Below are 22,401 nucleotides of genomic sequence, written 5' to 3'. Positions count from 1 at the left end.
AGGCAAAACCAGGAGACCTCCTTTCCCCCGGGAGGACTGCCGAAACAGAACCTCCTAGGTACTAGGTACTATGGGGGCTTCCCCGAAGGTAGGCCCCCCTCATGGAGATTGGACCAAGCCAGAAGGCCTATGTCCGCTCTCCCAGAGACTTTCAGGATTGGTCCGAGGACCGACACCCTACTCATCACACGTGCAGTGACTGACAAGTGACAAAGACACACAAAAATAAAAAGTGAGGAAAGGGATAGTGAAGAGGAGAGTGAAAGGTGGCCATTGTGCAATACAATGACCGGCCCTCCGGCCAGGAATCAAAAATTCCTCTGGTCCTAGCCAAAAGGCCGGGCCCTAGAGGCAGGTGTAAAAAAGCGTGTATCTGGTGACGTGACCTAGGTGCCTAAATCAAAGTGCTGACGCACAGTGAAAGAAGGCACCCCTGGACTGCCACTCCAGGGGCACATCACCATGGGCTTTTCAACAGAAGCGTCCCTGGCCCCCAGCCCAGACCACAACAGCCCCCACCCCTAATCAGGAAGGTATGGAGATCCTGGAGCTTAGTGAGACCCTTTACCATCGGGTCACACCCTCACTCCCATCACTCCCACCTAATTACATTCGGGACGTACTGGCCGCTCCCCCCCAAGGGGAAAGGGGGAAAAAGCGTTCCAATCCCGAAAAACTGACCGGAGCTAAAGCTGCCACAATCCAGGCCAGAAGGCCAGGGTCCCCTCCCCTGGCTTCGACCAGTGGTTCTCCATCCCCATCAGAAGGCTTCCCTTTCGGCTACGAACCGCTCCAGGTCACCTTTACACCAGCAGGCTTTGCATAGCAACCGCCACCCCTGCTCCACCTCGCCGTAGAACAGGGACGGAAGCAAGCGCCACCTCCTGGTAACTGATAAGAACAGGTACTACACTTGATCTTAGCCAAAAGGCCGAGAAGCAATCACTGTGCCGCCCAAAAGACTTAGAAAGCTGTCCAAGGTAACCACACTTTATCAAATATCCAGGGGCATCCACAGCTAATATATGTCAACTTATAGAGAGGGAGGGCAGCATTAACTTTGTTTTCCCAGGAGGATACATCTGGAAGGCAGAGGAGGTCCATTTGCATAATTATTTTTTTGCATAGAACAAAAGATATAAAATCAGCAGTTTACTATGATGTGACCTCTGATCATCATCAGGAGCTAGTTCAGGCGTCATAGGGACAGACAGCTCAAGACGGACATTCAATTGTTCAAAAATCCCAGCCCAAAATGTCGACAGCATGGGGCAATCCCAGAACATATGTAAACAGGTGCCCAAGTGCATCAGACAGCGAGGACAGTGCGGGTCTCTATCAGGATATATTTTAGACATACAAACCGGGATAAAATACACCCTGTGGAGGAATTTTGTTTGTATGAGCTTGTATGAGCTCTCCTGCATAAATAACCAGCTTAGGCCATTTTTCCAAACATTCCTCCCAATCTTCCTTTTCCAATGCTGGAATATCTGCCTTCCTCAGGTCTTCACAAGACAATAGATCTTCTACCAGGTCTAGTTGCAAAATTGGTGGTGTAGGGAATTGGGCCCCTATTCCCCTATACACTAGATTTTGTAGCGCCTGCAGTGAACCCAGCCAGGCTGCCTCTACACAGACCACAGCATTAGAATGATGCACCTCATTCCACCAGTATGTTGTGACCAGCATAGCTGCCCAATAATAAACCCAGAGGTTTGGAAGGGCCAGACCCCCCAGGTGAGTTGGTGAATATAATGTGGACTTTGCCAGTCTTGGGATGGATCCGTTCCATATAAAGGAGGTAATACATCTATACACCTCCCGAAAAAAAAGCTACTGGTATCCAGACCGTGCTGTTTTCCAAAATTTTTTATTGAATTTGGGTAGCACAATCATCTTTAGAACGTTTATACAGCCCAGTAAATTCAGTGGGAGTCCAGGCCAAGACTGGCATCTTTCCTTTAGGAGTCGGAGCAGTGGCAGTATGTTCAAGGCGTAGTATTGTTGGGTATCCCTGGCCACCTTCACCCCAAGATATTTAAACCCATTGCAGTGGCGTGGAACTAAGCACAGCCCAGGATTGGTTATCTAAGGGGAAAAGGATCGATTTAATATGAATACCCAGGAGTGATCCAAACCTGTAAAACATCTCTAGAGCAGTCGACAGGGATGAGCTAGCATCATTCAAGTAAAGCAGAGCGTCGTCTGCATAAAGGCATATTTTCTCCTCCAGATTGCCAATCTGCATCCCCTGGACCTCCGTGGACTCCCTGAGAAAAATCGCCAGTGGCTCCAGTGCCAGAGCAAACAGAACGGGGGATAAAGGACACCCCTGGCGAGTACCTCTGTGTAATGGGAAGGAGTCAGATATCAAGTCATTAGTACGTACCCTAGCCCTTGGTGCTCTGTAAAGCAGTTGTATCCAGCGTAGAAAACTGGGGCCAAAGCCAAAGTACTGCAGCACCCCCCAGAGATACTCCCATTCTACTGAATCAAAAGCCTTTTCGGCGTTGAGAGAGGCTATTACCCAGAATCCCCGCATTGTTATGGGTTAAAGATAAATTCAAGAAGAGGCGCCTAATATTTATGTCTGTGCCTTTGTCCGGCATAAACCCAGTCTGATCGACATGGATCAAAGTGGATATTACCGAAGATAGTTGGGTAGCCAGTATCTTCGCCAATATTTTTGCATCCACATTAAGCAATGAAATGGGTCTATATGACGCACATTCCTGGGGATCCTTACTGGGTTTAGGTATCAGGACAATGATGGCCTCCTCCATGGACTCGGTAAAATATTTGTCTCTGTGAGGCCAGAGAAGAGGTTTTAAGTCTAGGGGCAAGGAGGTCTGCATGCTGTGAGTAGAATTATGTAGGAAGGCTGTCTGCACCCGGGGTCCTACCACTCTGTGGATCCCCAGTAGCAGCCTGGATCTCCTCCAGGGAGATATTCTCACCCAGTCGTGCTCTATGTTCCTCCGACAAAGTAGGGAAAGGGACATCATCTAAATAGTCCCGCAGATCAGATAGGGAGAAATGGGTCGTAGAAGTGTACACCTCCCAAAAGAAATCCAGGAATCTAGCACTGATGTCTCTGGGAGGAGACACCAACTGCCCCTGGGCATCCCGAATGTTAGCTATGTGAGTGGAGGCCGTCTGGCTTTTGGCCAGCCAAGCCAAAAGTCTGCCATTTTTGTTCCCATGTTCAAATATCCTCTGCCTAGAATATAACATTTTTGGTCTGCTCAACGTTATGCAGAGATAGATCCCGGAGGGCCCTCTGCCATGTCTTATGATTAGTAGCATTGGGGAATTAGTTATAAATTGCCTCACACCTCGCTGTCTCCCCCTCTCTAGGGGCCGGGAGGCCTCTCTCTGCAGAGTAGAGATGCGGGAAATATATTCCCTTCTTATACACAATTTAAATGCATCACATAGTGTGGCGGCATTAATTCAGAGCCCCAACATTCGAATCATAACCAGGAGAAGAGTGTCAGGTTCTCAGCATCAGGTGCAAAACCATGTGGTTTCAACAGGAGGGCCCCCAGCACTATGAGGAGTTGGTTGACCACAGTAGATTACATCCCTTAAAGCGGGAGTCACTTAAACATCCTCCATGAGTACTTGGGGGATAGTAAAACACAACGTCTCCTGCCGAAGAGTGGGGAAAAGAAAGGATGCAGCCCTGATCTAGGCAGTGGTGCATAGTTAGTAATAAATGTTGTTTTTCCCCAGCAGGTATAGTCATGTAGCACCCCAGCACCCTCTGTGCTGATCAGGCTATGTGTTGACGTCTGGTGAACTTGTCTCCCCCAACAGCACCAACCTGGAGTAATAGCATGCATCCATAGGGGCCACTGCTCGTCCAGTCCTGACCTCCCAGGAAAAATGCCAGGAAGGGACCAAGTCAATACAGCCCCATGATCCCACATGAATAGCATGGAGTGTGGTGACAAGAATGTAGAAGATTTCCATTTTTACCTGGAGTTTGGTAGAGCATAGAACAGTCAAGTGCAGCCAGGGCTTGTGTGCAGCTAAGGTAATGCATGTCTCACAGCAAGTTTTACTGGTAACGGTATGATAAACAAAAGCACAATAAGTAACTGAGTGACTGGAAACTGGTATGTGTGTTACCAACCCTTAACGGTTAGGAGGCAGTGAATCTAGCCAGGCAGTAGCATCTCGTGGTGCAGTAAAAAACTTGACAGTCTCTCCATATTGAACCCTCAGCTTGGTGGGAAAAAGAACATTGTATTTGATGTTCTGCAGTTGCAGCCCCACTTTAATCTGATCAAAGGATCTACGTAGTTTTTGAGTCTCGAGGGAATAATCTGGGAAGAACATCAGATTAGCATTTTGATATTTTAACTCACCCGCCCTGCGAGCTGCCCTAAGGACCTCATCTCGATCCCTAAAATTGGGCATTCAGAAAATCAGGGTGTGGGGATTAGATCCAGGTGATCCCAGCATAGGGGGGATCCGATGGGCACGTTCCACTGTAAAATATGGTGAGAACTGTGCGGTTGGCAATAGGCCTCTCAGTAGTTCTTCAATGAATACCATAGGGTTCTTCCCTTCCACACCTTCTGGCATACCGACGATCCGAAGGTTGTTCCTCCTGTTCCTGTTTTGGGCGTCATCGGCCTTGTATTCCAGGGCTCGGACGCTGTATGCTCCGTGGCAGTATCCTCTGTCTGCCCCACATGCTGCTCCACCTCCGTCACCCTCGAACGGAGTTTGTCTAAATCCTGGCGGATAAGACCGACATCCAGTTGCACAGCTTCAATTTTGTTGGTTAGCGTGGCCTGGCAGGTTGCAATCACTGCCATTAACTGGAAATCAAGCCGCCTCTCTGCCGTCTGCTCCTCCATCTCTGCTTGTGACGCCATGTTGCCAACATGCTTGGGGGAGGCCGCCACACGTGGGGCCGCTTGCAGGGCAGTATCTCCCGCACCTAGCGGGAATCAAAGCTTTGTCCCCCTGTGCCGTGTTCTGTAGGACATCCGGAGTATGTCAGGGTATTTTGTGGATATTTAAAAATCAAACAAATGGTGTTGCGCTACCTGAGCTAAATACAATTAAAGTGCCTTATACTTGTGTAAATAGTGGCAGTATTATTGAGTGAAAAATTATATAAATAATATGCTACCTCTGGCTGTGTGCACCGGACAGAATATCATAGCCGGCTGCGGATTGAAGTGGAAACTGATTTTTAATTAGCAATAAATTATAAACGGACTTGCCAAGCAGACCTCTGTGGATGATATTGAAGCCTAAGATCTATATGGAAACTATCTGAAAGAGAAAACCCAGCTGAGGGGGCTAATATCCATCTACCAGGAATCAGGGCATAATCACTGGACCCTGTTGCTTGCTTGATTTGCTGTTTACCTTACAGCAGTAAGGTAAGGGGCCACTCTACCTGGTGTGCCGTGTACACTGGAGATACAGGAATCACAAAACACGGTTGCTGGCACCTGTTTTTAAGAAGCACTGAATAAGTCACTGGTCACTTTATTCATTCCGGCTCACATATAGACTGTTTTATTGCATTCTCCCTACTAAGAAGATCACTGAATTAATAATCACTGGTCACTATATTTTATTTATTTGCACCAAAGACTCTATTACATAACTTTTGTGTTTAAGCATGTATTGTGAGTTGCACGTTTTAATATAAGGAAAAATATTTTATGGAATGTTTCTCTCCCCTTTGGAGATATTTATGTTTATTTAAAGCACATGATACCTTCAGTTCATGATTTGTAACACATTGGATATCCCTGTTTACTGATTTGTTGGAGAAACTTTATCTTTTTTTTGTGCATATATTTTTATCACATATTTATATATCACTGAAGTAGAAGGAGATACTGCTGTGAGTGGGTCACTCACGTAACATTAATATTTTTTATACAAGCACAAGGCACTTTAATTTCAATTTAGGATAGCTTAGTTTTACGTTTTGTAGGTAGCATATTATTTATATAATTTTTCACTCAATAATACTGCCACTATTTACACAAGTATAAGGCACTTTAATTGTATTTAGCTCAGGTAGCGCAACACCATTTGTTTGATTTTTAAATTTACTATTTGGGGGTTAGGGTTCATACCCCTGTCGGTGGTTTGCTGCAACCTATCCTTATAAATAGTTTAGGCCCTTGGCGATAGCGCGGGGATACTCTAACTGATCTATTTTGTGGATAGGCCCGTCAAGAAAGGATAAATGCTGTGTAGCCAGCAGAGCTCTGGATCCTGCATCCTCTCAGGTCGCCATCCTGGACACGCCCCCCCAGAAGTATATATTTACTTTCTTTTTTACAGGCAGAGCTTTAATTTGCACTATAAGTTTGGCAACTGAGTCTGAGAATGGTTGAAAATGTGTGTGGTTTAAATTACACAAAATATTGGGCATGGCTTAAAGGGGTGTGGTTAAATAGAGTCTGTTTACATCCAGCTGTTCATAGGGGTGCATAAACATTCCCATCAGGTCCTCCTGAAAAACTGACAGGCAGACACCTGAGTACCACTGTGTAAAGGGGCCTTAGTGATGGTGCCAGCAAGGAGTGACTGTGAGAAATTGGGTTTAAAACTGCAATGCCCGATTTCTCACAGTCAGGACAGTGCTACATGAAAACAGGATATCTTTGTCAGCTAACAGCATTTTTTAAATTCTATCTAAAAGATAGAAGTAAAAGAGTGTTATAAATATTGAAGAAACCGCGCTAGTGTAATACAGGTAGTAGAAAAATAAAGATAAGAAAAAATTGGAAAGAATGGTAAATAGGTTGCAGCCCCCCCAGCAAAGAAATCCCCACAAGGGGTTTTCACAAGTAATAAAGGTCTAAAAGGATGGGGTATCTGGCGCTACCTAATATTGAAAAATTTATAAAAATAAAAATAAAGAATAATAATAATAAAGAATTTGGTAAACCCTGGTATCAGCAACAATCCTAGTGTCGCATCAATTTCATAGATTTGACCTTTCTGTGCCAAATATAACTATTTAAAATACCTTATCTCTACACTGTGAAGATATTCACTTGTGTCAAAAGAAGCAGGGTTAAATATCTCCAAAAAGGGCTTGGTGCAAAATCTCTGTGCAAATTGGTAGTATAATACTCTATGCGACTTAAGCTTAAAGTCGCATAGGTACTATTCGTTTTGAATTACCCAACAACTAATAAACCCCATACGTTACACTCATCAGATTATAAAGTGCAAATATGTAACAAAGTAGATCAAGTTATTAAGGGCAAATATCTTTAAACATATACTCCAAATTTCATAATAGTGCAAAAACCGTCAAAAATATATCACAGAACTTGAGTCTACATAAAAAGTCTATATAAAAAATAAAAAAATAAAAATGAAAACTCAAAACAGTCAAAAAAAATCAAAAAAATTATATATATACAGCCAGGTCAACCATCAAAAAATAAAAAAATAAAAAAGCAAAAAAAGAGAGAAAAAATAAAAAAATCTTTTATGTCCACAGTTGAAAAAATCCTCTGTTGTACAAATCCAAATAATAAATAAATAAATATTTGTAAGGTGACTTTAGTGCTTGCTGTACATCCTTCAAGTGACTTGCGTGCTCCCCCACAAGGTTCCCCAAGTCAGCCTTATGCAGTTCCAGCTCTCTGGCCCATATACTTTGTACAGGGCCGGATTAACATAGGGGCTATTGGAGCTGCAGCTCCAGGCCCCTTTCTCAAGATAGGCCCATTTGCCCAAAAAAAAAAAAAAAAAATCAAAAAAAAAAAAAAAAAAAAAAGATTGACTACGAGGATTGTAGCTCGGCGATCAGGAGTCACAGAGACCCCACATTTGGGGGGTAGGTAGCTAAAGACCCACTCCAGCACTGGTTAAAATATGGGGCTTCTATCATCTATGGTTCCGGAGATACAGGGCTGCTTGCACAGCCTGTCAGAAGCTACATACAGAGCGGCCAGTTTAAACACAATCTGGAACACTCTGCAGCAGACGGAGAGGATGACCTCACAGTGCTCATAATAATTATTTGTATATTACTTATGATAATTAACCCCTTGCCACCCAGGCCCATTCTGAGACTTCTCTCCCACATGTAAAAGTCATCATTTTTTTATGCTAGAAAATTACTCAGAACCCTCAAGCATTATATATTGTTTTAGCAGAGACCCTGTGGAATAAAATGGTGGTCTTTGCAACTTTTTATGTTACATGACATTTGCGAAGCAATTTTTCAAACTTTTTTTTTTGGAAAGAAACAGTTTCATTCATTTAAAAAAAACACTAAAGTTAGCACTATTTTTTGTTGTGTACTAAGCGATGCTTTAAATTTTTTTACAGGTTACACGTTTAGAGTTACAGAGGAGGTCTAGTGCTAGAATTATTGCTCTCGTTCTAACGATGGTGGCGTATGTAACCTGTGTGTATCTGGCTCTGATACTAACCAGTGCCTACCCAGGGACTGACTAGTATCTCTCCCCAGCCTGTCCCCACACACCCTCTCACCTGCTGACCTGTGAATGGGGTGATCACTCCCGCAGTGTTATTGTGTTCTGCCAGTGAATACAATGATTAGTGTTGCTAACTATAGCTGGCAGCACTGATTGTTTTGGGGAAAACCTGACAGGCTGGTTGTACTCAAGTCGGTTAATAGGTTGACTTGTGTAAAACCAGCTAGCCCATACATAGATCGACTATGGCTGGTCTCTGCTTAATTGGTGTAATTTCAATCCATGTATGGCCCGCTTAACCACTACGCAGTCCCTAAACATCCTTCCACAAACCTTTACATTTTTCCTTCCCAGATTACTTCATCCTCCTCTCCCATACATAGTGCCCACTGTCATACTCTCCACACTTCTCTCCTATACATAGTGCCCACTGTCATACCCTCCACACTCCTCTCCTGTACATACTACTCACTGTCATACCCTCCATACTCCTCTCCTATACATAGTGCCCACTGTCATACCCTCCACACTTCTCTCCTATACATAGTGCCCACTGTCACACCCTCCACACTCCTCTCCTGTACATACTACTCACTGTCATTCCCTCCAGACTCCTCTCCTATACATAGTGCCCAGCGTCATACCCTCCCTCCACACCCCTCTCCTGTAATTACTGCTTACTGTCCTACTCTCCACACTTCTCTCCTGTACATAGTGCCCACTGTCATATCCTCCACACTCCTGTACATATTGCTCACTGTTATACCCTCCACACTGTTCTCTTATACATAGTGCCCAATGTCATACCCTCTACACTCCTCTGCTGTGCATACTGCCCACTGTCATACCCTTCACACTCCTCTCCTGTACATAGTGCCTTCTGCCATACCCTCTGCACTCCTCATGTACATAGTGCCCACTGTTAGACCCTCCACATTCCTCTCCCTCACCTGCACATACTTCCCACTTTTATACCATCCATACTCCTCCCCTGTGCCTCTTACCCACAAAAACTGTTCTTTAAAATTATACTGAATATCCTCAATGTTACCAGCTCTAGAATGGGCACTTTTGTCAGTTCAACTAAAGGAAATCTCACAGTCCTCATATTTGTTCTGCCCCATTATTAGTATTTATTTAATTTTGTAATAACTATTGTGATGTATAGAGGAACACAGGGGATGTCAGCTACTCTAAATATAGCAATTGTAAAAAAGCGTTCCTGAAAATATTTTTGAAATGTTGACAACTATGCACTTAGGCACTGCCCAAGGGCCACAGGGTCAGTAGGGGGCCCCATGAGAGGCTCGTGATATTAAAGCAGTAGTAAACTTTTCGAACATTACTACTTTTTAGAGGCCCTGGGGTAGGTTATGCCATAATGTACAAGTATGCCCAGCATATTAGCACATTAGGGTACACTTAAATTGTCAGACTGAGCCCTCCAGTGCTGTGCTGTGATCAATCCGGTGGGGCCTGGGCACTAACATCTTCACCCGGTCTTCCTTCTGGGTTCTGTGCCTTCGGTCACTTGCCTTGACCAGGCTGCATTGATGTCATTCCCACACATGCTCATGTGCATCCTCTTTCTCTCACCCCCCCCCCTTTCTCTCTCATCCTCAATCCCTTACCCCTCACACCTCTTTCATCCCCTTTCTCTCTCTCTCATCCTCCCTCTCTCTCTTTAATTTAATTTGTTATAACAAAAAAATGTTTGCATTTTTATTTACTTATTGTTTATAAAAGGCCCTACCAAAATCCTCAGCACCAGGCCCATGGTGTTCTTAATCTGGCCCTGACTTTGTAGTCCTTTGTATCCAAAAAGATTCTGTTTATCCCTCATAGGAAAAAAAATATAGCCTCCATAGTGTAGTATGTATATATAATTAAATGGGAGCACTAGTAAATTACTTTAGCAGCAAAAATGTTTATTTCCACAAAAAATTATATATGACAAAATCCATGCATTTAAAACCAAAAATATATGTATATGAAAAACTGTCCAATGCTCCCACTTATTTTAGGATCCGTAGGACAGTGAAATTTTTTTTTTCATACACAGAACCCAAAAACTGAATAAAATATGAGAGAGAAATATATTTAAAAAATGAAAATAAAAAATAAAAGATAAAAATATAAAATATAAAACAAAAACCAAAAAAATGCACAAATGGCTCTTTAACCCAAAGGAGTCAGGATCAGTCCTGAGTTAATCAGCAAGGTCCATTCGCTTTAAGTGACCTCTATTCAATGGAGTCAGTCCAGTATTCAAAAATAAAGCGAGGATATGGATAACTCCTAGGGTAGGGCCATATTTGTCATCTCCAATAGTATAACACAAAACTACTGCGGGGCCCGCTCGGTAGATGCGCAGCGTGCGCTCCAACTGCGCTCCAGCTGCTCGAGACAACCCGAAAGTGACGTAGTGTGCGTGGCTCCATCGTACACGTTTCGTCATTGACGTCTTCAGCGGCGGTGCCACGCCACTACACACTACATACTATATAGAGACAAAAAGAGAAGAAGAAAAGCTCTGTGTACTGCTCGTCCCCCAAGCCAGCCAATCACATCGTAGGAGGCGGGCATGGGGAGAGAACCACAAGCTTGCATAGGGAGATAGGAAAAAGAAAACAGAAGAAATCTCCACATGCCGCTCACATCCCCTAGATAAACAAATCAAGTCATAGGAGGCGGACATAAGGAGAGTCCCATATATGTACAAGAAATAGATGAACATTTCACCTGTTTACATTAAACAATCCTTGCCCCAGGACAAAATTTTTAAATTATATCAAATCAGTCACGTATAGAGAATATGATGCAAGAATATAATACAACAAGCCCTCAATACAAATTTCTCCAAAATTAGCTTCTAATAGAGATAATAAATAATAAATATAGAACCTGCAACAAAAACCAACCGAAAACTCCTCAGACTGACATATTCCCATTATCAATCAATGATCCTATACATCTCATTTATATTATTCATTATATTTTCTATATGATCTTCCTGTCCCTATGCTCCGGCACTAGACAAGTCTCTCCCACTTATCAACCAGACAAGTGGGCAGACAGGGCCAGGGCATTTAAAAAAGGGGACCAAGAAAGAGGGGGGACGAGGACGAGGAGGGGAACTACCAAAATACAGGTCCTAAAACAATCCGGATATTATCCGGTAAAGTTGTATATCTGAGAGAGGGGACTGAAAAGGGGATTTTCTACTCATAAAGAAAAAGGGGGCATAAGAAGACCCAAAAAGGGGAAAAGGGAGAAAGGGAGAAAAAAGAAAAAACATCAAATTATATTATATATGTACCATGACAATGTGGATATTAACCAGTAAAGTTATACGTCCCAAAACCTAGAATAAGGTCTAGTGTGTTTATAATAATAATAATAATAAATCAGTAATATAGCGAAAAAATGTAAAAAGATGTAAAAAAAGGGGGGGAAATAATAATAAAATAAAAATAAAAAATTGAAAAAAAGTGAAAAAAAGTAAAAAAATGAAAAAAAGGGGGAGGGACAAAGGAGGGAGAGCGATTATTATATCTAATGCCTTAAGGATTGGCTATAAAGCAATTTAAATCTATGTCCAAGTTGAGGCCCCGTGGAGCAAGGGACCCCAACCTGTATATCCATGCAGTTTCGTTTTGCAAAATCAAAGTGGTTTTATTTCCTCCCCTCCAATTATCTTTAACACAGTCTATCCCATAAAATATTAGTTGAACTTACGAACAAGCTCCCAGAACGGAACTAGTTCGTAAGTAGGGGACTTACTTTAAAACACATTTATAATGCTACAGTGTGAATCCAGCATTTGTGGGATGGATGTGTTACAAAGTGCCTTGAAAAAGTATCCCTTGAAATTTTCCATATTTTGTCATGTTACAACCAAAAACGTAAATGTATTTTATTGGGATTTTATGTGGTAGGCCAACACAAAATGGCACATAATTGTGAAGTGGAAGGAAAATGATAAATGGTTTTCAGAATTTTTTACAAATAAATATGTGAAAAGTGTGGCATGCATTTGTATTCAGCACTCCTGAGTCAATACTTTGTAGAACTACCTTTCAACTACCTACAGCTGCAAGTCTTTTGGGGATGTCTCTACCAGCTTTGCACATCTAGAGGGTGACATTTTTGCCCATTGTTCTTTGCAGAATAGCTCAAGCTCTGTCAGATTGGATGGAGACCGTCTGTGAAAAGCAATTTTCAAGTCTTGAAACAGATTATAAATTGGATCTAGGTCTGGACTTTAACTGGGCCATTCTAACACATGAATATTCTTTGATCTAAACCATTCCATTGTAACTCTGGCTATATGTTTAGGGTCATTGTCCTGCTGGAAATATCTGGTTCCATCCATCTTCCCATAAACTCTGTCCAGCTTCCTTGTCCCTGCTGAGAAAAAGCATCCCCACAACATGATGCTACCACCACCATGTTTCACAATGTTGATTGTGTATTCAGGGTGATGTGCAGTGTTAGTTTTCCACCACACATAGCGTTTTGCTTTTAGGCCAAAAAGTTCAGTTTTGGTCTCATCTGACCAGAGCACCTTCTTCCACGTGTTTGCTGTGTACCCCATATGGCTTCTCATAAATTGCAAACGGGACTTCTTTTTTTTTTCTTTATTTATGGATTGCAGGTAATACAGAAGCAAACTGTAAAAGAAACAATAGACACCCAGTCTTCTCATTACATCGATTAATACATTCAGTACATGTTGGGGAGCATTTGGTAGTGTATCATATTACAGCAGTATCAGACCTAGAGTAACTAAAGCCCTAACACCCACTGTCTTCTTTGGTTCTCCCACTTAGTACTCTCTTTTATATTAATGCAGCTCCTGGAGTGGTCCCCCCTGGGCCGACCCAGAGGGGTCTTCGTTAACGGCTTGGGATCACTCGCAGAATGGAAAGCCCAGTCGGGGCCACTCCCACAGCTGACAGTCTTTAGGAAGAAAACTGGGTAAATAGTTCGATAAGGCCCTTGCAATCACCAGTTATTTTTATCGGGATTGGGGGGTGAGGGAGAGGGAATGGAAGGGGGTGGGGGGTAGGGAGGCAAAGGATCAGAAAGAAAGGGGGGATAAATTGGGTCAAAAGATAGAAAGGGAATAAAGAGGGTGGGGTGGACCAGAACGATCCACAGGTGGAGGGAAACACTGGGGGGACCCCGGTGGTGTGCCCAGACCGGGACCGCCGCTCTGTTCTCTTGCCAAGGTTCACAAGTAAGTTCTGTATGCATCGGAATACCTAAACAGGCTCCAAGGCATCCATCGAGCGGTGTGCTCCTCCTCTCTATCACCCAGGGATGATGTAAGCTGTTCCATTCGATAGATGTCACAAACACTTGCAAACCATTGAGATACTGTCGGGGCAGCCTGCTGCTTCCACATACTAGGTATACATGCCCTGACTGCGTTCAGGAGGTGTTTTAAAAGTGACTTACGAAATCTCTAACCCGAAAGTGGAGCCAGGTTAAGAAAGATCGCTGCTGGATTATCCCTAAGATCAATAGCAGTGAGGTCAAGTATAATCTTGATAACTTGCCCCCAGAAATGGGACAATTGCGGGCATTCACAAAATATATGGAGCAGCGTGCCCGCGTGTGCGCCGCATCTCCAACACTCTGGACTGTGCACAGGGAACATGGCTGCTAGGACTGTGGGAGTCCTGTACCAGCGAGTCAAAATCTTATATGTGATTTCCTGGTATTTGCTGCACAAAGAAGACTTGTGTGCAAAAAGAAGCACCCGAGTCTTTTGTTCCGTCGAGAACCTGACATCAAGGTCCCTCTCCCATTTTCCTATAAACGGCGGGTCTCCCCGAGATAGAAGATCCATTAAAATCAAATACGATTGGGAAAGAGACCCACGGATCGGCCCCTCACCCAGACACAGGTCTTCGAATGGTGTTAAGGGTCTGCGAAAGCTCCCACTGTTGGGCAAGGACTTCAAAAAGTGAGAGAGCTGGGCCAGTTTCCACCTGCCCATGGCAGTGTTCCCCAGCGGCTCATATATAGTCAGGACATTCTTCCATGCCCTCGGGCCCAAAAAGTGGGAAGCTCTTATCAGATCTTGGTCTGGATTGAGGCGAAAGGACCTGTCTACCGTACCCGGCACAAAGTGCGGGTGTCCAATGATTGGAGTTGATTGGGTGAGGGAAAGCTGAGCACCCCCACCAGTGAGAAGTATCTGGCCATCTCCCGCAGCGTATGCTCAATAAGGGGGTGTGCCAGCATTACCCCTGTAGAGCCAGGCCCACTCCAGGGTAATCCCTCAATCGGGAAGGGTATGGATTCTCGCTCAAGATGAACCCACAGCTTGTCCTCCAAGTGCCTGCACCAGTCAACCGTCCTGTTCATATAGACCACTGTATAGTACCAAGCCGGGTCTGGGAATCCAACCCCCCCCTGTGTTTCGGTCTAAGCAGTAAAGTTCGGATGAGCCTTGGGGGCTTGCCTTGCCAAACATATCTGATAAATACGGATCGTAGGGTCTTGAAGAATGACTGGGGAATTCGTACTGGCAAGACCTGCATAAGTTACAGAAGTTGCGGCATTACATTCATTTTGAGCACATTACATCTTCCGAACCAGGAGGTTGCCAAATGCGACCATCTCTCCAGGTCCGAGGTAAAGGTTTTCAGGAGGGGCTGGAAATTCAGTTGGAAAACAAGCTGCGTGTCTGGGGGTATCCTAGTCCCTAGGTATTGTATGGCCTGAGGTGCCCAGCGAAAGGGGAAGTTTTTGCTCATAGACGTCTGAACGGTGTGGGGTATGGAGACGTTAAGTGCCTCTGATTTCTGCAAATTGATTTTGAAGTCCGATAGGGCTCCATATCATCTTATTTCTGATAGCAGATTCGGTAACGTGGTCTGAGACATAAAACAGGAGATCATCAGCAAAGGCAGCGACCTTGTGGTGATATGTCGGGGTTTCCAATCCCTTGATGTCCACGTTAAGTCTGATGTGATGGAGTAGGGGCTCAAGAGAGAATATACATAGGAGGGGGGACAAAGGACATCCCTGCCTCGTCCCATTGCCAATAGAAAATCGAGACGAGGCAATCCCATTGACCCTGACCACCGCTGTCAGTGAGGAATATAGAGCCGTTATCCATGAGATCATGGGAGGAGGTACCCCCAGGCATCGTAGGGTGGCCAGCAGAAAGGGCCAGCTCACCCTGTCAAACGCCTTTTCGGCATCAACCGATAGCAGCATAAGCAGAACTTTAAGGCGCCTGGCCCGTTCTACAACATTCACAGTCCTTGTGGTGCTGTCTCTGGACTCCCTGTTACGAATAAACCCCACCTGATCTAGGGGTATCAGGCGTTGAAGAATAGGTGCCAGTCGTTCCGCCAATATTTTAGTGAAAAGTTTCAGGTCACAATTCAGGAGGGAGATAGGTCTGTAACTAGCACATAGAAGAGTGTCCTTCTCTGGTTTGGGTATGACTGAAATGCTTGCCTGCAAAAGCTCTGGTGGGATAGGCCGGCCCTCCAATATGGCATTAAAGGACGAGACAAAGGGGCAAACGGGACTTCTTATGGTTTTCTTTCAACAATGGCTTTCTTCTTGCCACTCTTCTATAAAGGCCAGATTTGTGGAGTGCACAACTAATAATTATCCTGTGGACAAATTCTCCCACCTGAGCTGTGGATCACTGCAGCTCCTCCAGAGTTAACATGAGCCTCTTGGCTGCTTCTCTGATTAATGCTCTCCTTTCTTGTCAGTATAGGTGGACAGCCATGTCTTGGTAGGTTTTCAGTTGTGCCATACTCTTTCCATTTTCAGATGATGGATTCAACATTGCTTTGTGAGATGTTCAAAGCTTTAGATATGTTTTTATAACCTAACCCTGCTTTACAATTCTCCATAACTTTAACCCTGACCTGTCTGGTGTGTTCCTTGGTCTTCATGATTCGCTTTGTTCATGAAGGTTCTCTAACAAACCTCTGAGGGCTTCACAGAGTATTTATACTGAGATTAAATTACACACAGGTGGACTCTATTTACTAATTAGGTGACTTCTGAAGGCAGTTGGTTCCACTAGATTATAGTTAGGGGTATCAGAGAAAGGCCTCTTTCACATGACCGATCCGTTCAGGTCCGCCTGTCAGTTTTTTAGGCAAACCTGAACTGATGCTCCATAGACCTCTATGGAGCATCGGAAGTCAGCGGTGACATGTCCACTGACATCTGACCCGCTCCAATCCGAAAAAGTGTGATGGAGGAAAAACCTACTTTTCCATCCATCTGCGGATCCACAGGGGAGAGCGTCACTCTGACAGGTCCATCCCTGCACAGTGTGCAGAGACAGACCTGTCATTTTCCTGCTCAGTGGGGATCGATGAAGTGATCCCCGCTGAGCAAGCGGATGTCCACGGGGCAGATCGTCACTGATTCGTCCTGTGTGAAAGAGCCCTAAAGGGGGCTAAATACAAATGCATGCCACACTTTTCCGATATTTATTTGTAAAAAATGTTGAAAAACATTTATCATTTTTTTTTCCACTTCACAATTATGTGCCACATTGTGTTGGTCTATAACATAAACTCCCAATAAAATACATTTACATTTTTGGTTGTAACATGACAAAATGTGGAAAATTTCAAGGGGTATGAATTCCCTTTCAAGGCACTGTATATGTGAGTAACTGCAGCCTCCTCAATCTGCTTCATGTGACGATTAATATTATTTCATATCCATTCTCACAATATTTAAAGCAGAGGTCCAGTTTCTTACACCAGTCACATAACATGTATAAAAAAAGTGGAGCTTATTGGAAAGGGATGGGTGATAACAGTCAGGCAAAAAAAAAGAAATGACTCCCATCATTTAGGCTTTATTCACATGGATTTCAATTTGTATAACAGCAGTGTGTACAGAAAGCTTTAAGCATCTTTGTTAAAGTCTTAACGAAAAAAATAAATAAAAACTTAGCAAAAAGTTGCAATTAGGGGATTTTAAACATATTGAAGTGCTGAATGTCACTTTAAACAAGCAGCTGGCAAGTTATTAAAGTGGTAGTAAACTCAGTTCTTACAAAAATTGCTGACAGGCATTTTTTTTTTTTACAGACCTAGAGGTCTATTCTGTCATAAATCAACCCCCCTGCCTGTCAGCGAGTACTGAGATCTGAGCTGCACATGTACAGCTCAGGCCACGTTTACGGCCTGCTTTGTGTGCTGCTGCGATGTGACTCCCATGCGTATGCGCGGAAGTGATGTCGCCCCAGCACAGCCAATCAAGCGGACAAAGATTGCAAACTGGGTAAATATGGAAGCGACCAGAGACAATGGGGTGCAGTGAGAGTGCAGTGCTGGAGGGCTGTGTTTGTAGGTAAGTCTGTCATAATGCACTAGTATGCGGTGCAGAATAGTACATTATGACTTAATGCTGCCCAGGACCTATTTAGAAAAAATAAAAATGTATAGACTTTACAACTGTTTTAACAAATTTCAAGTAGTGCAAAAGCATACTAAAGCTGGCAAGTAGCTTGTTTAAAGCAACATTCAGTAATCATATTTTTGTTTTAAAATTTTACTGCAGTCCTTTGGCTACATCGTGGAAGTGATCTGGACGGCTGTAACACCTCCTTTATTCAATCGTAATTCTGTATTTTGTACCCATTAGCGCTTTCCTTTAAGAACTTTTGTGAGTTCATGACTATTAGATTCTGGTAACTGTGGCTAGGAAAACTTCAGATAAAGGACTCTGTGTCCTCTGTTTGGCCTCAGTGCAAGGGAAACCCCTGGCGTTTCTATGAAGAGGACAGGAAATGTATTTTAAAACAATAAAATATAATAAAAACAAAAAAAATGTAAGAACCGTGCCCCCAAACACGCACATTTGCACACATATGCAAACCTCAAGCGCACATTGTTATATAAACGGCAATTGCATACCACACTTTAGGTCTTCTGGTTGGAATAATTCTGGTTCCAACCATTGCTAACTCTAAACCGAGGAGCTCTAAAGGTTTTTAACCACATCGGGCCTATTTTTCAGACTCAGTGTTTTCAAGTTAAAGTTAACATTTTTTTTTGCTAGAAAATTACTTTGAACCCCCAAACATTATACATTTTTTCCCCCTAAACCCTAGAGAATAAAATGGCGGTCATTGCACCACTTTTTGTCACACTGTATTTGCTCAGCGGTTTTACAATCACACTTTTTTTTTAAAAAAATCACTTGTTTGATTAAAAAAATAAGACAACATAAATTTTTTTTTATTTTGTGAAATACCCAACATGGTACGCTGCGAAATGGCGTCAAACTTTTACCCCAAAAAATGTCCATGGGGACATTTAAAAAATTCTACAGGCTGCATGTTTTGAGTTACAGAGGAGGTCTAGGGCTAGAAATATTGCTCTCGCTCTAACGATTGTGGCGATACCTCACATGTGTGCTTTGACCACCGTTTTCATATGCGGGCGCTATTCACGTATGCGTTCGCTTCTGCTTCTCGTCGAGACAGGGCGCTTTAAAAATGAAAAAAAAAAGCATGACCGGTCCTCTTAAATATGAGATCTGGGGTCAAAAAGTCCTCAGATCTCATATTTGGACTTAAATGCAATAAAAAAAATAATTAATTGTCATTTGAAAAAATGACAACAGAAAAATGGCCCTGCGTTTTAAAAACATTTTGATGTTGCTTCCGCCCTGCTATAGTATACCATACTATATCGTGTGTGAGAAGGAGATTGCGGTAACATCTCGTTACCGCTTACAGTGTACACCAATCACACTGGTTGGGGGCCATCTTCCCCTCACTCATCTCCATACCCAGCAACAAACAGGTCCTGATCGCCTCCCCTGCTGTCAATGGCTCCGGTAAGCCCCGGAGGGCGCGGGAGAGCCGATAACGGTGATCTTGCGGCGAACCTGCCACAGAGACCACCATTATCGTAAACAGAACTGCCGGCCAAAAAGATGGATACCTCGGTTGTGGCAGCAACCACTGTGACAGGTACTCTGATGGACTGTGACAGGTACTTTGATGGACTGTGAGTGACAGGTACTATGATCGGTGGTCCTCTTTATTGGGGGGGGCAATCAGTGTGATTGGTGTACACTGTAAGCGGTAACGAGATGTTACCGCAATCTCCTTCTCACACACGATCGGTGTGTGAGAAGGAGAACCATGTAACATCTCGTTACCATGGTTTGTTTACATTTAGTGATCGGCTGTGAAAGGATCACAGCTGATCACGTGGGTAAACAGCCGGCCAATGGCTGTTTACCAGCGTCGGTGATGAGCAGTGTTCCCGGGAACACGCTGCCCCCGACGTGTACGCCGTACCGCCTGGCCGTCATTTGACAGCCGGCGGTCGGCAACCAGTTAAACTTCCGACGTATATGTACAGGAGCCGTCGGTAAGGACAATTTCAGGCACTGTATTATCTTACTACAGTTGTGGTACAGTACAGGACACAGGGCTAATAATCATAGACCTTGAGTTTTACATTAAGGTGGTTGGACACTGGCAAACATATGAAGGCTCCACGTTCTTGGGCATCCCATTATAAGCCTACCTCACTTCATGAGTCCTAAGTTTATTGCTAGGAAAAAGTCTTCATATTTTGGTTAGCACCTTTAATTTATTTGCGCAGTCATGCGACGCTGTACACAAGCAAAATTGTCCTTTTTTTCCCACAGAATGGAGCTTTCTTTTGGTGGTATTTGATCACTTCTACTTTTTTTATTTTTTGCGCTATAAACAAAAAAAGACAATTTTGAAAAAAAAAATATTTTTACTTTTTGCTATAATAAATATCCCAAAAAAAAAAAATCTTCATCAGTTTAGGCCAATATGTATTCTTCTACATATTTTTGTTAAATAAAAATCGCTATAAGCGTATATTGATTGGTTTGCACAAAAGATATAGCATCTACAAAATAGGGTATATATTTATGGCATTTTTATTATTCTTTTTTTTTTACTAGTAATGGTGGGAATGAACTAATTTTTAGTAGGTCTGCGACATTGCGGCGGACAGATCGGACACTTTTGACACTTTTTGGGGACCAGTGACATTATTACAGTGATTAGAGCTAAAAATAGCCACTGATCACTGTATAAATGGCACTGGCAGGGAAGGGGTTAACACTGGGGGGGGGCGATCAAGGGGTTAAATGTTTCCTAGGGAGGTGTTTCTAACTGTGGGGGGAATGTACTAACAGGGAGTACAGATAGATCATTATTCCTGATCACTAGGAACAGACAATCTCTCTCTACTCCCCTGTCAGAAAGGGAATCTGTTTATTTACATGGACAGATCCCCATTCTGGCTCTCTGTGTAGCGATCACGGGTGGCTGGCGGACATTGCGGCCACCAGTAGCACACGCACACCTGTACAGCAATGGCAATTCGTGCAGCCAAGCCAACCTGAAGCAGTATAACTGCAGCAGCTGGTTGGCAAACGGTTGCATGTAAACCTGATTCCTGACGTTTGAGCTGGGCACATACAGTATCTCACAAAGGTGAGTACACCCCTCACATTTTTGTAAATATTTTATTATATCTTTTCATGTGATAACACTGAAGAAATTACACTTTGCTACAATGTAAAATAGTGAGTGTTCAGCTTGTATAAAAGTGTACATTTTCTGTCACCTCAGAATAACTCAACACACAGCCATTAATGTCTAAACCGCTGGCAACAAAAGGGAGTACACCCCTAAGTAATGTCCAAATTGGACACAATGTGTCAATATTTTGTTTGACCACCATTATTTTCCAGCACTGTCTTAACCCTCTTGGGTATGGAGTTCATCAGAGCTTCACAGGTTGCCACTGGAGTCCTCTTCTACACCTCCAACACAGCGCTGGTGAATGCTAGAGACCTTGCACTCCTCCACCTTCCATTTGAGGATGCCCAACAGATGATCAATAGGGTTTAGGTCTGGAGACATGCTTAGCTAGTCCATCACCTTTACCCTCAGCTTCTTTAGCAAGGCAGTGGTCATCTTGGAGGTGTGTTTGGTGTTGTTATCATGTTGGAATACTGCCCTGCGGCTCGGCCTTCTGAAAGGAGGGGATAAAGCTCTGCTTCGGTATGCCACAGAAAAGAAGAAAAGGAGGGCGCACCGACCTAGTGCATTACCACTTAAAAGTTTTATTAAAATCGGATAAAAACAGCTCACAAACTGAGCGTAAAGACAGGTTTATCTCATCAATCAAACAGCATCTCATGGCAACTGCAGACAGGACATGGTGTCAGAGAAATCGGATGGTACCCCAAACAACTTGAATGGCAGAGACAGACCTGTCATTTTCCTGCTCAGTGGGGATCGACAAAGTGATCCCCGCTGAGCAAGCGGATGTCCACGGGTCAGATCGTCACTGATTCGTCCTGTGTGAAAGAGCCCTAAAGGGGGCTAAATACAAATGCATGCCACACTTTTCCGATATTTATTTGTAAAAAATGTTGAAAAACATTTATCATTTTTTTTTCCACTTCACAATTATGTGCCACATTGTGTTGGTCTATAACATAAACTCCCAATAAAATACATTTACATTTTTGGTTGTAACATGACAAAATGTGGAAAATTTCAAGGGGTATGAATTCCCTTTCAAGGCACTGTATATGTGAGTAACTGCAGCCTCCTCAATCTGCTTCATGTGACGATTAATATTATTTCATATCCATTCTCACAATATTTAAAGCAGAGGTCCAGTTTCTTACACCAGTCACATAACATGTATAAAAAGTGGAGCTTATTGGAAAGGGATGGGTGATAACAGTCAGGCAAAAAAAAAGAAATGACTCCCATCATTTAGGCTTTATTCACATGGATTTCAATTTGTATAACAGCAGTGTGTACAGAAAGCTTTAAGCATCTTTGTTAAAGTCTTAACGAAAAAAATAAATAAAAACTTAGCAAAAAGTTGCAATTAGGGGATTTTAAACATATTGAAGTGCTGAA

The 22,401-nt window shown here is 43.3% G+C and overlaps 1 protein-coding gene and 1 pseudogene across 3 annotated transcripts in view; one reads left to right on the top strand and one right to left on the bottom strand.

The window, feature by feature from the left end:
• LRRN2 (leucine rich repeat neuronal 2) overlaps window positions 1–22,401 on the top strand; it is a 125,563-nt gene that overhangs the window by 5,696 nt on the left and 97,466 nt on the right. The window lies entirely within an intron of this gene.
• LOC143986377 (U2 spliceosomal RNA) lies at window positions 764–943 on the bottom strand (annotated as a pseudogene).

Source organism: Lithobates pipiens, unplaced genomic scaffold (assembly GCF_037356315.1).
Source record: "Lithobates pipiens isolate NorthernLeopardFrog02 unplaced genomic scaffold, aLitPip1_a1.2 Scaffold_16, whole genome shotgun sequence".
Lineage (NCBI taxonomy): Eukaryota > Metazoa > Chordata > Amphibia > Anura > Ranidae > Lithobates > Lithobates pipiens.
The sequence above is the reverse complement of the archived record's forward strand: the minus strand, read 5'-3'. Positions and strand labels throughout refer to the sequence as shown.